The 13975-nt window shown below is 44.8% G+C and overlaps 1 protein-coding gene across 1 annotated transcript in view; it reads right to left on the bottom strand.

Annotated features, from left to right (window-relative positions):
- LOC126101328 (odorant receptor 43a-like) overlaps nt 1–13975 on the bottom strand; it is a 61809-nt gene that overhangs the window by 28596 nt on the left and 19238 nt on the right.

Here is a 13975-nt window from a genome sequence, read left to right as displayed (position 1 = left end):
TACCGTAGTGCACCGTCTGCAACTGTGGACACAGCGACTGTGAATGTGGGACTACCTTGTAAAATCTAGCCCACTTGGCAGGTGCCCTGACGTCATTGCTGGCTTAGTTATCCGTTGGTCGGAATGCCATCTTCCGCGCAGAACACGATCGTAACGATATCTTTTGACATGTTGTATGATTGTGTCAATAATTAGACACCGGACTGTCAAATAGTAGTTTTTTGTGTTAATTGTGGACACCAGTGTATATGCTGGAAACTAACGCATTCATTTCTGCTATGTTTATAGCTGTTGCTGCGCCTGTGTGTGTGTGTGTGTGTGAGAGAGAGAGAGAGAGAGAGAGAGAGAGAGGGGGAGAGAGAGAGAGAGAGAGAGAGAGAGAGAGAGAGAGAGAGAGAGGGAAGGGGGGGTTGGAACGGTGTCTATAAAGTGGCAATTGAATTTAGTTCCGCAGATAATGTAATTAATGGAGACAATGATTTTTCTCTTGGCAGGACGTGGAGTCCAGTACTGTCCCGCATCAAAACAGGACGTACTTCGGTGCGGCCAGTTCGAGTGTTCGAGAATTGTCCCTGAGTGCGATATATCGTTGTCGCCAGTGTTCTACTAAGGGCAGCGCCACCTGCCCAGTCTTGAAGGGTAGCAACCATGACGGGTGGCGCATGCGCCGTGTACGGTACGATGGCCTACACAGGACGTCGATTTGCAACCTGGTGTCAGTTTTCAGCGCGACTAATCAGCAGAAGCAACATCCTCCTGAAGATGGCGACCAGTTGGATCGCCGAAATATCGAATCGAGTTGATTTTAGGATCTGTCAGCAAACCCGTTTCAAGACGTATTACGCCGGGAAAGCCTACGAAGTCACAACGTTACGTCCAGTCACGTACAGTGCCAACATTGAAGTACAGAGAAGGCATTGCTACGGCGTAAGGACGATTTTTGTACTTAAGCCGTGATCATCTTACTGCGCTTAAGAAAATGCAAACTTCGGAATAATATGGTGACAGTTTACTGCATACTGTTCTTTATGCAACACAGGAATAGTTCGGAGACTATCATAGTTTGTATCAGCATGACAATGCATTCTGTCATAATGCAATATCTGCGAGGCAATGGTATATCAAAGCAACGTTTCTGAAACTGTCTGGTCTGCCAAAACTCGTGACATTAACCCAATAGAACACCTTGGTACGCGTTACAACTTCGTCTTCTTCCGGACGCCACCGTTCGACATCACTACCTAATGTGACTTCGGCTCTTGAGGAAGAATGGGCTGCATTTTCTCCTTGCGAATTTATACACCTCATTGAAGCCACAGCAAAGTTCAAGTGGGCATAAAGGCTATGTGTGGACACACCACATATTAATATCCACTAATAGATAACCGGCTGGAGTGGCCGAGTGGTTCTAGGCGTTACAGTCTGGAACCGCTATACCGCTTTGTATAAAATATCTGACTATACTGATTCAAGGACTGACGTCTTCTCCGAATTTCAACAAGAGCCTGGACAACCTTCTGTATTGTGGGAAGTGGGGAACATTTCTTCAGCTATAAATTGAGCCGAACACAACAGTTCTAGTTGCAACATCATCATCTCCAGTTTCTCATGGAGACAGCGATGGACTTATGTGATCCTTCTGTACACTGAAACGGCTTCTTGTGGCGCCGTGAGTATAGATGGCAAGTAAATGAAAGCCTGAGCAGGCTGTCACAGCACCGGCCCAGGAGCTTGTGGTGCAGAGACAGAGCACAGGGCTGGACAGCCGGAAAACTGCACGTGGGGGTTAAAGGTGGAGCTTTGTGTAAATGTAGACTGGTACACGAGTCAGAATCTTGTGTTTGTGTGGAACACACGGCGTGCTAGGAACAGGCTGCGGACAACTGTACGCACGGTCTGCGGAAAATTCCTCTGTGAACGTCGATTGTTGGTGACTAGAGCTTGTAAGGATCTGACCATTGTATACAGAAAAAAATCAAATTATGCATGATTCGTTAGGACTACGAAAATTCTGAACAGACATCTTCGTTTCTATCGTTGAGACGAGACCGCCGACACTAAGAACTGCCTGTACGACTGAAGTTGTCAAAGTTATAGCGAGTATATTAAAGACATCACTACAGTAATTAATAAAGGTTAAAATAGTGGTACAATTACACTCCTGGAAATGGAAAAAAGAACACATTGACACCGGTGTATCAGACCCACCATACTTGCTCCGGACACTGCGAGAGGGCTGTACAAGCAATGATCACACGCACGGCACAGCGGACACACCAGGAACCGCGGTGTTGGCCGTCGAATGGCGCTAGCTGCGCAGCATTTGTGCACCGCCGCCGTCAGTGTCAGCCAGTTTGCCGTGGCATACGGAGCTCCATCGCAGTCTTTAACACTGGTAGCATGCCGCGACAGCGTGGACGTGAACCGTATGTGCAGTTGACGGACTTTGAGCGAGGGCGTATAGTGGGCATGCGGCAGGCCGGGTGGACGTACCGCCGAATTGCTCAACACGTGGGGCGTGAGGTCTCCACAGTACATCGATGTTGTCGCCAGTGGTCGGCGGAAGGTGCACGTGCCCGTCGACCTGGGACCGAACCGCAGCGACGCACGGATGCACACCAAGACCGTAGGATCCTACGCAGTGCCGTAGGGGACCGCACCGCCACTTCCCAGCAAATTAGGGACACTGTTGCTCGTGGGGTATCGGCGAGGACCATTCGCAACCGTCTCCATGAAGCTGGGCTACGGTCCCGCACACCGTTAGGCCGTCTTCCGCTCACGCCCCAACATCGTGCAGCCCGCCTCCAGTGGTGTCGCGACAGGCGTGAATGGAGGGACGAATGGAGACGTGTCGTCTTCAGCGATGAGAGTCGCTTCTGCCTTGGTGCCAATGATGGTCGTATGCGTGTTTGGCGCCGTGCAGGTGAGCGCCACAATCAGGACTGCATACGACCGAGGCACACAGGGCCAACACCCGGCATCATGGTGTGGCGAGCGATCTCCTACACTGGCCGTACACCACTGGTGATCGTCGAGGGGACACTGAATAGTGCACGGTACATCCAAACCGTCATCGAACCCATCGTTCTACCATTCCTAGACCGGCAAGGGAACTTGCTGTTCCAACAGGACAATGCACGTCCGCATGTATCCCGTGCCACCCAACGTGCTCTAGAAGGTGTAAGTCAACTACCCTGGCCAGCAAGATCTCCGGATCTGTCCCCCATTGAGCATGTTTGGGACTGGATGAAGCGTCGTCTCACGCGGTCTGCACGTCCAGCACGAACGCTGGTCCAACTGAGGCGCCAGGTGGAAATGCGCATGGTAAGCCGTTCCACAGGACTACATCCAGCATCTCTACGATCGTCTCCATGGGAGAATAGCAGCCTGCATTGCTGCGAAAGGTGGATATACACTGTACTAGTGCCGACATTGTGCATGCTCTGTTGCCTGTGTCTATGTGCCTGTGGTTCTGTCAGTGTGATCATGTGATGTATCTGACCCCAGGAATGTGTCAATAAAGTTTCCCCTTCCTGGGACAATGAATTCACGGTGTTCTTATTTCAATTTCCAGGAGTGTATATAGCTAGAGAGACATACACTATGTCAAACAAGAGCTACTGTCAAGAGTTACATCTAAGCAAAATACCTCAAATATTCGTTAAGCTGTTTACATGCTAAGGCATGAAGTAGATATAACACATATTTAAACTCAGCCAAAATGCTGCAGTTCAGATAGAAACACGCATGTGAGTGTACTCATGACCCCATCCATCAATTCTGGTTTCTTGCGATACATAAACATTACATGATTCTGGTTGAATTTCTGGGTTATTTTAACACTTTTAGACGCTAGTGAGTGTGGGGGGGATTTGTTCAATACGGTTACTTAATCTCTGGTCCGTGACTTATTCGAAATCTGTATGCTCTGATACAATATCTACTCTTTCTAGATACTTTACAATTTTTTTTTCTCCTGTCAGGAAACGCCGCCTTAGAGTAGCACTGTCCGTGCGGGCGAGAGGGTTTACGTGCTCCAGGGAAGCCGAGGGCCATGCCAGCGGTAGCGTAGCTACCGGCAAGGCCTCCCAAGTAGGACGGGCCTCTGTACAGGAGCCAGACGAAGTGTGTCTCACAACACTATTTCTTTCATTTTATCCTATCCTGTTTCTCATGTCTTGCCTTCGGAAATACGAAGTTCGTTAGCAATGGCATGCCACCCGTATAGGAGAGGGACAACACTGAATTGAAACCCGGAATCGGCACTTCCGTTACAGCGCAAGTACGGTCCAACCGGATATGAGCGGCAATTGGCTGCAGACAACCTTACTCCACACGTCGCGTATTTTCGCTCCTGTGGACCCAGTTAGCTAAGGCCGAGAGAGTGGCACGAGTAGTGGACAAGCTCGCCATCACCTAAATCTGCGTCCCAAGCGCAGTAGCATCCATGGAGAGGACACTCCATCCATGTGAAAACAACAAGTATAGTTGCAGTTACCGGTCATAAGCTCGCTCTAGAGGGCCTAGGAGCGGGTGGCAGGAGTCGCTATTGACAATGGGAGGGCCCGTCGTAGGTCCACTGGCCAGCCACAGCCCCCTTTAAGCTGGACAGCCCCCAGTCAGGTTGGTTCAAATGGCTCTGAGCACTATGGGACTCAACTGCTGTGGTCATAAGTCCCCTAGAACTTAAAATTACTTAAACCTAACTAACCTAAGGACATCACACACATCCATGCCCGAGGCAGGATTCGAACCTGCGACCGTTGAGGTCGTGCGGTTCTAGACTGTAGCGCCTTTAACCGCTCGGCCACTCCGGCAGTCAGTCAGTTAGGTACTGGCCCGTCCTAGAGCCTATTGTTCCATAGGGTGTATGGAACACTAACACTGGTAGAAATCGTCACCATAATATCGACACCCGCGGCTACAAAAATAAAAAGTAAAATAAAAAGTAAAGATGTGTCATTACGCATCAGTACATGGAACATCCGCATTACGCTGCAAGGCTTTCCGGACACCTGTGGAAGCTCACAAGAGCTACGCAAAAGGGCTGCTATCGACTTAGGTCTAGTCGGAAACAACATCGCTATAACAGCACTGCAGGAAACCAGACCACCTGATGAAGGCTCAATACGGGAAAAAAACTACACTTTTTTCTGGAAGACTGAAGATATTTCTAGCGCCAGACAGCACGGAATCGGTTTTGCTGTCCGTAATGACTTGCTGTGTTGTACCGAAAATCCGATTGGGTTCTTAGAACACATTATGACTCTGCGTTTCACAGCGAATAGTGGACCACTTAAGCTGATATCTGTATATGCACCAACATTTACCTCAGCTGCAGATGTCAAGGATCAGTGTTACGAACAACTCAGCGATGTGGTACAAGGAGTGCACTGCGGGGTCCGTCTATGCATCCTTGGTGATTTCAACGCTCGTATTTTTAGTGATTTTGCCACTTGGCTTGACAGCCTAGGCAAACACGGAGTGGGCAGGATGAACGAAAATGATCTACGGTTGTTTGAATTCCGTGCAGAGTATCAGTTGTGTGTCACCAATACATACTTTAAAGGCAAACTAAACCACAAGGTTTTCTGGATGCACCCCGCACAAAACATTGGCACCAGTTGGAACTTATTCTAACTAAAAGGAAAGATCTGCGTTGCTTTCTTCACACACGTTCTTTTCTTAGAGCAGACTGTGACACGGATCATGCACTGGTAACGACCAAACTGCGCTTCGTGACTAAAAAGATTCCCTCTGCCAGAATACCTTGCAAAAGAAAAATTAATCTTTACCAAACAAGAAACACTGCTGCAGTACAAGAATTTAGTGACGAGATACGAAAAGAGGTGGATTCATGGGACCCAGCCGCTTCTATTTCTAAAGGTTGGCAGAAGATAAAATCGCTTCTTACCGTTACAGCTGGAAATGTGTTCGGTAATCTGGAAGTAAAATCCCAGTATTGGTTTACGGAAAACGCAGATGTCCTGAAACCTCTCCTTGAGGCTACGCATCAGGCCACCGTCATCTGGCATAAAAACCAATGCAATTCTACAGGCAGGGAGTTAAGCAAAGCAAAGGCAGCTGTTCTACGCACAGTCCGCAACTGCATCAACTCCTATTGGGAGAAACTTTGCACTGGCATACAGGAGTGTTTCAATGCTAGCAACATTGGTGGCGCGTACTCGGGCATCAAAACGGGCCATTGGTCCGATTCCAAAGAAGAGCGTACCACTCAAGCAAAAGTCATCACAGATCTAAATCGTGAATTTCACCGTTGGGTAGAACATTACTCTAGCCTCTGCTAACGTCCCATCAACATTAGTCCAAACGCAATGCATGAAATTCCTCAGAAGATACCTTACCGTGACTTGGGTGTCACGCCTACTATGGAGGAGCTTCAAAGAGCAATTGCACAGCTTAAATGTGAGAAGTGCCATGGCCAAGGCAACATGTCCACAGATATCTTAAACCAGTTTTTCCACCGCTTTTCAACCTCTTACTGAAATGGAGGGCTGAGAGTACCGAGCCGCAAGACATGCGCAGTGCCAATATTGTTGCTTTATACATAGGTAAAAGTGATCGCGGCGATTGCAATCGTCATCGTGGAATCTCACTTCTGAGTATACCTGGAAAAACATTTGCCCATGAGGTGTTGGGCACGCTTCAGAAGCTTGCTGAGCGCATATACCATGAGGAACAATATGGGTTTCGTCCCCAACGATCTACAATTGATATGATCTTCACACTCCAGCAAATTCTGAAAAAGTCCGCTAGCAGAAAGCTCCTCTGTTCATTGTCTTTATTGACCTAAACAAGGCTGTCGACACAGTCAGCAGAGAAGGACTATATGCAGTACTTTTGAAGATAGAGTGCCCTCCAAAGCTCTTAAAGATGACCATGGTTTTTCACGAAGATATAGAAGGTGTAGTGGTCTTCGACGGAATCACATCTGACCCGTTTGCTGTGAAAAGAGGGGTTCGTCAAGACTGCGTATTGGCTCCCACTCTTTTCTGTATTTTTTTCTCAGCACTCCTCGAAGCTACTTTTGGTGCAACTAACCTGGGCATTCATCTGTATGCCAGAGCTGATGGGAAGCTCTACAATATTTCTTTACTCAGATCCAAGCGCTTCCAAGAAGACTTGCTTGTAAACAGCCTTTTATTTGCTAACGATGCTGCATTTGTGGCGCATACTCAAGACGAACTGCAAGAGCTTGTGGATAAATTCTCTGCTGCATGCAAGCTCTTCTGCATGTCTATAAACGTAACGAATACGGTTGTCATGCCACAAGGATACACAGATCCGCCTGTCATCAAACTGGACGGCTCCTTGTTGAAGGTAGTCGATAAATTATGCTATCTTGGTTCAATGATGACAGAAGATCTCTCCCTGGCTGACGAGATAAATGCACGAACAGGAAAGGCCGCCAGCACTTTCGGGAAGTTCCGCACATGACCGTGGGACACCAAACATCATTGCCGACAAATATACTTATGTATCAATCATGTGTGCTGAGTACTTCCTATATGTAGCTGAGATTTGGACGTCGTACGCCAAACACGGACTAAAGCTCCATGCCTTTCACCTGCGGTGCTTACAGAGCATCTTGGGAATATCATGGAAGGATTATGTAACAAATGATATCGTTCTTAAAACTGCCACTCTCTAGCAACGTCGCCTGCGGTTGTTAGGACATCTGCATCGTATGGACCACTCCCGTATGCCCCCCGCGCACATTACTCTGTGAAATAGCAGGAGCAAAGAGACCTCGTGGAAGATCTTCACTACGCTTTAGGGATTGCGTCAAGTGTGATATGTGCGCATTTAATGTTGACAGTAGCTAGTGGGAGCAATTCGCCGACGATCGCAGCAGATGGAGAAACCAGACTGCAGATGGAAACAAGATGGACGACCAAGAATGGCTTAACAACTTAGGTGAAAAACGATCCCGCAGACATGAGCTTATGACTGACCCTCTTGCTGGAGTGCCTCATATTTGACTCGCTTTTAGGCGCCAACTCGGCTGTCGCATCCGGCTTCTGAGCCACCAGCGAAAATATCTGCAGGACGCCACTTGAATCTTCCGACAGGAAGCACCAGGAAATTATATACAATTTTTCGAAAGTCTGAAAGTTGTCTAATACGACCCATCTAATACTCGAAAACTTGTACCGAGCGAGGTGGCGCAATGGTTAGACACTGGACTCGCATTCGGGAGGACGACGGTTCAATCCCGCGTCCGGCCGTCCTGATTTAGGTTTTCCGTGATTTCCCTAAATCACTCCAGGCAAATGGCGGGATGGTTCCTTTGAAAGGGCACGGTCGACTTCCTTCCCCTTCTCTGCCTAATCCCATGAGACCGATGACCTCGCTGTCTGGTCTCCTTCCCCAAAAAACCCAACCAACAAATCGAAAACTTGTAAAACGGATGTAACTGAAAAAATTTATTGGGACTACTATTCAATTAAAGAGGAAATTGCTTTATTTAGTCACGCCCTTCACTCTGTTCCACCCGCGCTTATATATTGTGGGCAGAACACATCTCATGACCAATTGCCAATACGCGATACTGTTGGTAAGAAAAGGGATTAATATAAGGGTGTCTGATGCCACCGTACGACATGAACGACGGGCCTGCGCTAATCACTTGAGGATCACACACTGAAGTCCAGCCGTCTAAACAATAAACTTACGTGGCACTGCGTAAATACTTCATTCGATCAGAAATGAGTAATAAAGTGCAGTACGAAAATTAACACTGCACGTATCGATAAAAAGAAACACAAAGTTGTGACGTTGTTAATTCGGCTTTAGAACCGTACGTTCGAACTTGTTCGGAACGCTTTAGGTAACTGGGATTTCAGTCAGGGCACAACGAAGCAGAACTCACGCAATTACCTTACAACGTGTCGTCAGATACTAGCAGCACCAACTGCTTGTGGAGAGTTAACTTACTTCACAAGATTTAATTTCCAAATAAAACTACAAGCAAGAAATAAGCATACCAGAGATCACTCAAAACTGAAATAAATGTCCACATCTCATAAACCAATGCTACATTTTCTATTTCCTAGACCTCTCACTACAAAAATGAATGCAACGAAATGAAAAAAAATTAAAAAAGAACTTAACTATGACTTTATAGTGGAAACGGAAAATTGACTTCCTTAAAATTGGATTTATGATCGAATATTTACATGACATTACTTCGAGAAGAACGTTTTCGGTTTTGCATTTCTTTGCTATGTTGCTTTCTAGTTCAGACTGATATGTAAGGACTCGTTTTAGTGACAGGAAATAATTCTATAATGAGCATACTACCCGACTGGACGTCTAAACAAATACAGGGTGATCAGTGCTTAGCGCAACCGCCCGTTGGCCTTTTTTTATTTCTCCTACCAGCATTCTGCGGCACTGCGAGGCCTCTATGTAGAATTCTAGCACAGATAGCAAGTGTTTGTTAAGCAATGCCACACAGTGTATTGAATGAAAATGTTCCAAGTGAAATGAGGAAATACAAATATTTCATTCGCCAAAGAGTACTCAGGTATGGTTCATGCATGCTTACAGAATCAGCGTGTGCAGGAAGCAGATTATTTAAAGAGGAATTTTCTGATATTCAATTTCCTAATTGTAGTAAAAATCATCAATTGGTATATAAACTTGGAACAGAAAGTGTTCCTGCAGCAAACAAAGGCAACCTAGTACAGTACTCAAAGAAGAGACTTTGGATAACACGGGGAAACCTTCCTGGAATTGAGTTCGACGTCATTCTCATCTAATTGGAATTTCCTACGGCTCTGTTCAGCTACGGAGCTATTGAAGCTACAACTCTATGAAATAACTACAGTGCAAGACTTAAACCGGGTGACCCGCAAAGAGGACGCTGTTGTATGCATGGATTCTGAAAAAGGTGCATGGCAGAGAAACTGACCGTCACCGAACATTCTTTTCGGACTAATAATGGTTCCACCAAACCGAATATGTAAATTACCAAGATAACAGTTACTGGAGTTCTGAAAAGCATAACCTAACACATGACGTATCCTTGCAAGAGCAAAAAAAATGTGAATGTGATGTGACATCAGCGGTTAGAGAATCTTCTTCCAGGAAACAACTACAGAGGGCTGAGTGGAAACAGGTCTGCATGAAGTCAGGGTAGCTGTTGGCAACTTGTGAAAGGTCATCGACTCTAGTAAAACATTATTGTAGTTTAATCAGTTATTCACAATGTTTGCAAGTCATAGTTCTTCCACATGGCATCGAATGTTGCTCATTCCTCTTTGTGTTCGATGCTATCTGCCGACCGCCGAATCAGTTCAGCAGTTATACGCCCAGGGTAACATGTCAGCAACCCTGTCGCCATGGCGGATTGCCAGCGAGTAGGCGCGGCCGTTGCTCAGGGTGACGTGGTCTCGGGCTAGCTGCTGGAGTGTCCTCGGTCCCACACCGAATTCTGCGATGACACTTGACAACCCATCCGTGATGGACCTGGAGTGGGCAGTCGTGTGGTCGGTTCACTCTACACCAGGTAGGTTTCGACATCCAGAGGCACCTGAGTGTTCAGCAGGAACATGGACCTGAAGAGGCACTGTTTCTAGCTTACGCGTTGAATTTACATGGTAGCAGCTCTCTCCAGAGTGGTGTTATTAGAAGATAGTCAGTTTCGCCATCAGTAGATGGTAGGCGGAGAGTTGCATCAAGTACGTCCGCTGAAGGTCATAATTTTGAGTGCCTCTTTGGCTAATTCATAGAAACTGCTGTTGCATCTAGGACATTGATTCACCGCAGTATGGTAATCATGGAACTGACTACTCTTATAGTGAATGCCGTCGACCCCACCGAGGCAATGCACAGTTTTTAATGACCGCATGTGTCCTCCTTATTCCGTTGTCGGTTCCTCGATATGTGCTCTTGTAAAACAAGTAGAGTTTCTAGCAACTTGTCTTATGAGCTGACGGAAATGCTTCTCTTGCTTCGGTTTTCTGTCATATTCTCCTTCCTGCTGAATACGTATCCTCGCCTGGTAGACACTCTCATAATATGTCGACGGCCTGACCCACTTGTGACATGCTGGCTCGCTCTCTGCTTACGCCCATGTCTCAGACGTGACCGGAATTTGCCTGCAGCAACGTGAGTTTTAATAAAGTTATTCTAACTTCTAACCATTATTATTCTATGGCGTAATACAATTAACAGTGAGAGGTATTTGGAAAACATCATAAGGCTTTTTTTTTTTGGCCAATTAACTGAGAAAGAACGTAACCTCGCGACCCTCAAGTAAGACTCTGCGAGAGCAGTGTAGTCAACTTATTATTACAGGAAATTCGTTTCACCTTTCAGGGAAGAGTTACCACAAACATTTCCACTAATTCAACCCCCTGAGATTTTTATCCCTGGAAGGCATTGAAAGAGAAAGTGTGTAAACCGATCCACGCGCTTTAGATTAACTTAAAACAACCAGTCGACACAAATTCCTAACATTTTTCTGAGAGAACTGCAGATTGTAATATTCAATCATCTAAGCACTTGTCAGAAATGCTTGACCAATCAAGGGAGACACTTTCAGCTTTTTCTTGCTCAAGGGCAGGTGGGAGGCAATTTCTATTCCCATTCTGCCAATACTATTTCACCCGCTGAATAGAAACACCTTTCAAAACAACTACGAGTGTTAGGACAGAGCAATTTTTATTGACTGTGTATAAAAAATATGCCTAAATTAACAAGTGAAATGAACTAAACAGTTCTTATGGACTCCAGGGATTTTTTAAAATCTGTCGGTAATAATATTTGACATTTTTGTATACAATAGTGAAAATAAAACCGTTTTTGTTCGATTAAACAGTTTCTGTTCGATTGTTGGTTCTTGATTTACTTGTAATAACTTATCACCATTCTGAGTACAAAATGATGATATTTTATATTTCTAACCCTTTCAGTTAAAAAAATAATGGTATCTGAAACCCATAAAATTGATTTCGGGAAAAAGCATTTTAAAGTTTAATACTGTACTATGAAAATTATTTATATTAATATTTTCCTGCACTGTATTGAGTATCATCTGAATCGTATTGATCTTTTCTCTTCTTGGTTCCTCGTTTTTTCTCTCTGCTTTTTAAATCGGCAACTTTTGCTGTGCAGATTACCTCTTCATCTATTTGCACCATGAGGTTTGCTATAATATCACTAGTCTGAATGCCCAATGCTTCCAAAATATTTATTTTCCTTGTTACACGATCACTGAAACATAAAATTGCATCATAAACAGCAAATTTAAAGGATGTAAACTAACCAGACACAGTTTTTGGTAACCGTTTCCAAGTGAAACAATTTACACATTCGTTTGTTGTGTTTTCCCATGAAGACATTTCTTCGACAAAGTATTTTTACTAAAATATCTGAATATAAGTTACATTTCATTCATTGTTGCAGCAGATAAAGAATGTCTGCGGTCATATGTTGTGCTCCTCCTACACTTGCATCAAGTGTCAGGATCATTTGGGCAAATAAAACGCTGAGAATTTTCTTTTGGGGAAAGCTTATAGAAAAACATAGCCCATACAGCATCACATTTTCTGAATTCCCAACATTTGTTGCTATGGGTATGCTACAATAATTAAGTAATCTATCTATCTCAGAGTTTGTCAGGCGACCTTTACAACTTATCTCTTTGCCATCTTCCAGTAGTATATTTGATTTTTCTTTCAGTAAGCTTCTCAACCTGGACCACATTCTCTTCCACAAATTCCAAATGCATTCTAATTTGGAGACTTGACACTACAACCATAGTGTTCTTGTGTACATATCTGGTCGTAAGCCATGCTGTCACTATCTTTTAAACACTATTTGTATCTAACATCTCTATTTGCCGCTGAACGATTGAAGATCCTGAGAACTCCTGCTACCTCCATGCCACCACTAGGACCAGCATGATTCTTCTGACAGTTGTCGTCATGCTCCATTTCCGTTTCAGTGAGGCAAGTGAAATATTTGCTTAGAATCTGTACGTTAATTAACTTGCTGGTATCAAATATTGTAGCAGTCACAATACCATTTAGTCAAGTGTGGCCACGTTTCTGCTAACTGCCATCTGAAGACGCACAAACGTTTCAGCACATTCACAGTCACTGCTTTCATTGACTGATCCTTCATCTGCTTCCTTCATTGTAAGTTTGTAGACTTCAGCAACAGCAGTTCCAATAAATTCATTATAAGTCATAAATTTTGCACGCGGATTTGGAATGTCAAGTATTCGACAAAACAGTTTGTCTGCCTCCGTCCGTTTACCAATGATCTGAGATCATAAGCTAGCCTTCCGTTATTCTCAAACAAATTATTATTTTCCATTTGTGACACCATTGTTGTAGCAACTGCTCCATGCTTTGTACGATTCAATGTCAGTTTTGACACAATTCACCGGCCGTTGTGGCCGAGCGGTTCTAGCCGCTTCAGTCTGGAACCGCGCTGCTGCTACGGTCGCAGGTACGAATCCAGCCTCGGACATGGATGTGTGTGATGTCCTTAGGTTACATACGTTTAAGTAGTTCTAATGCTAGGGGACTGATGACCTCAGATGTTAAGTCCCAAAGTGCTCAGAGCTGTTTGATCGATTTTGAACACAATGCCTTTGCGAAGACATTGATTCCAAAAGACATCCTACCACTACATATACCGCATACAGTATTTTTTAACATAAAATCACAGAGCATGCTATAGTTCAATACAGTATTTCCAAATGAGTATTCATCTCCACAAGCTAACTGTGTGATAAAACCTCGAAGATATTGCACTTTCTTTCTTGAGGTGCTTATCTTCTTTACATTCAGGATTCTTAGTTCCTTTGACCCACTAACGTCATTTAGCTTTACATATTTCTTTCCTCTGAATTTTGCTTCAGGCTAAATTTTCTTTGTTTGTGCCACTTTGATAAAAATGTCTGAAATCGGAGAAAATATAAATCAGTGCTTACTCA

This window comes from Schistocerca cancellata, chromosome 9, assembly GCF_023864275.1.
Source record: "Schistocerca cancellata isolate TAMUIC-IGC-003103 chromosome 9, iqSchCanc2.1, whole genome shotgun sequence".
NCBI lineage: Eukaryota > Metazoa > Arthropoda > Insecta > Orthoptera > Acrididae > Schistocerca > Schistocerca cancellata.
This window is presented reverse-complemented; position numbering and strand designations above follow the sequence as displayed.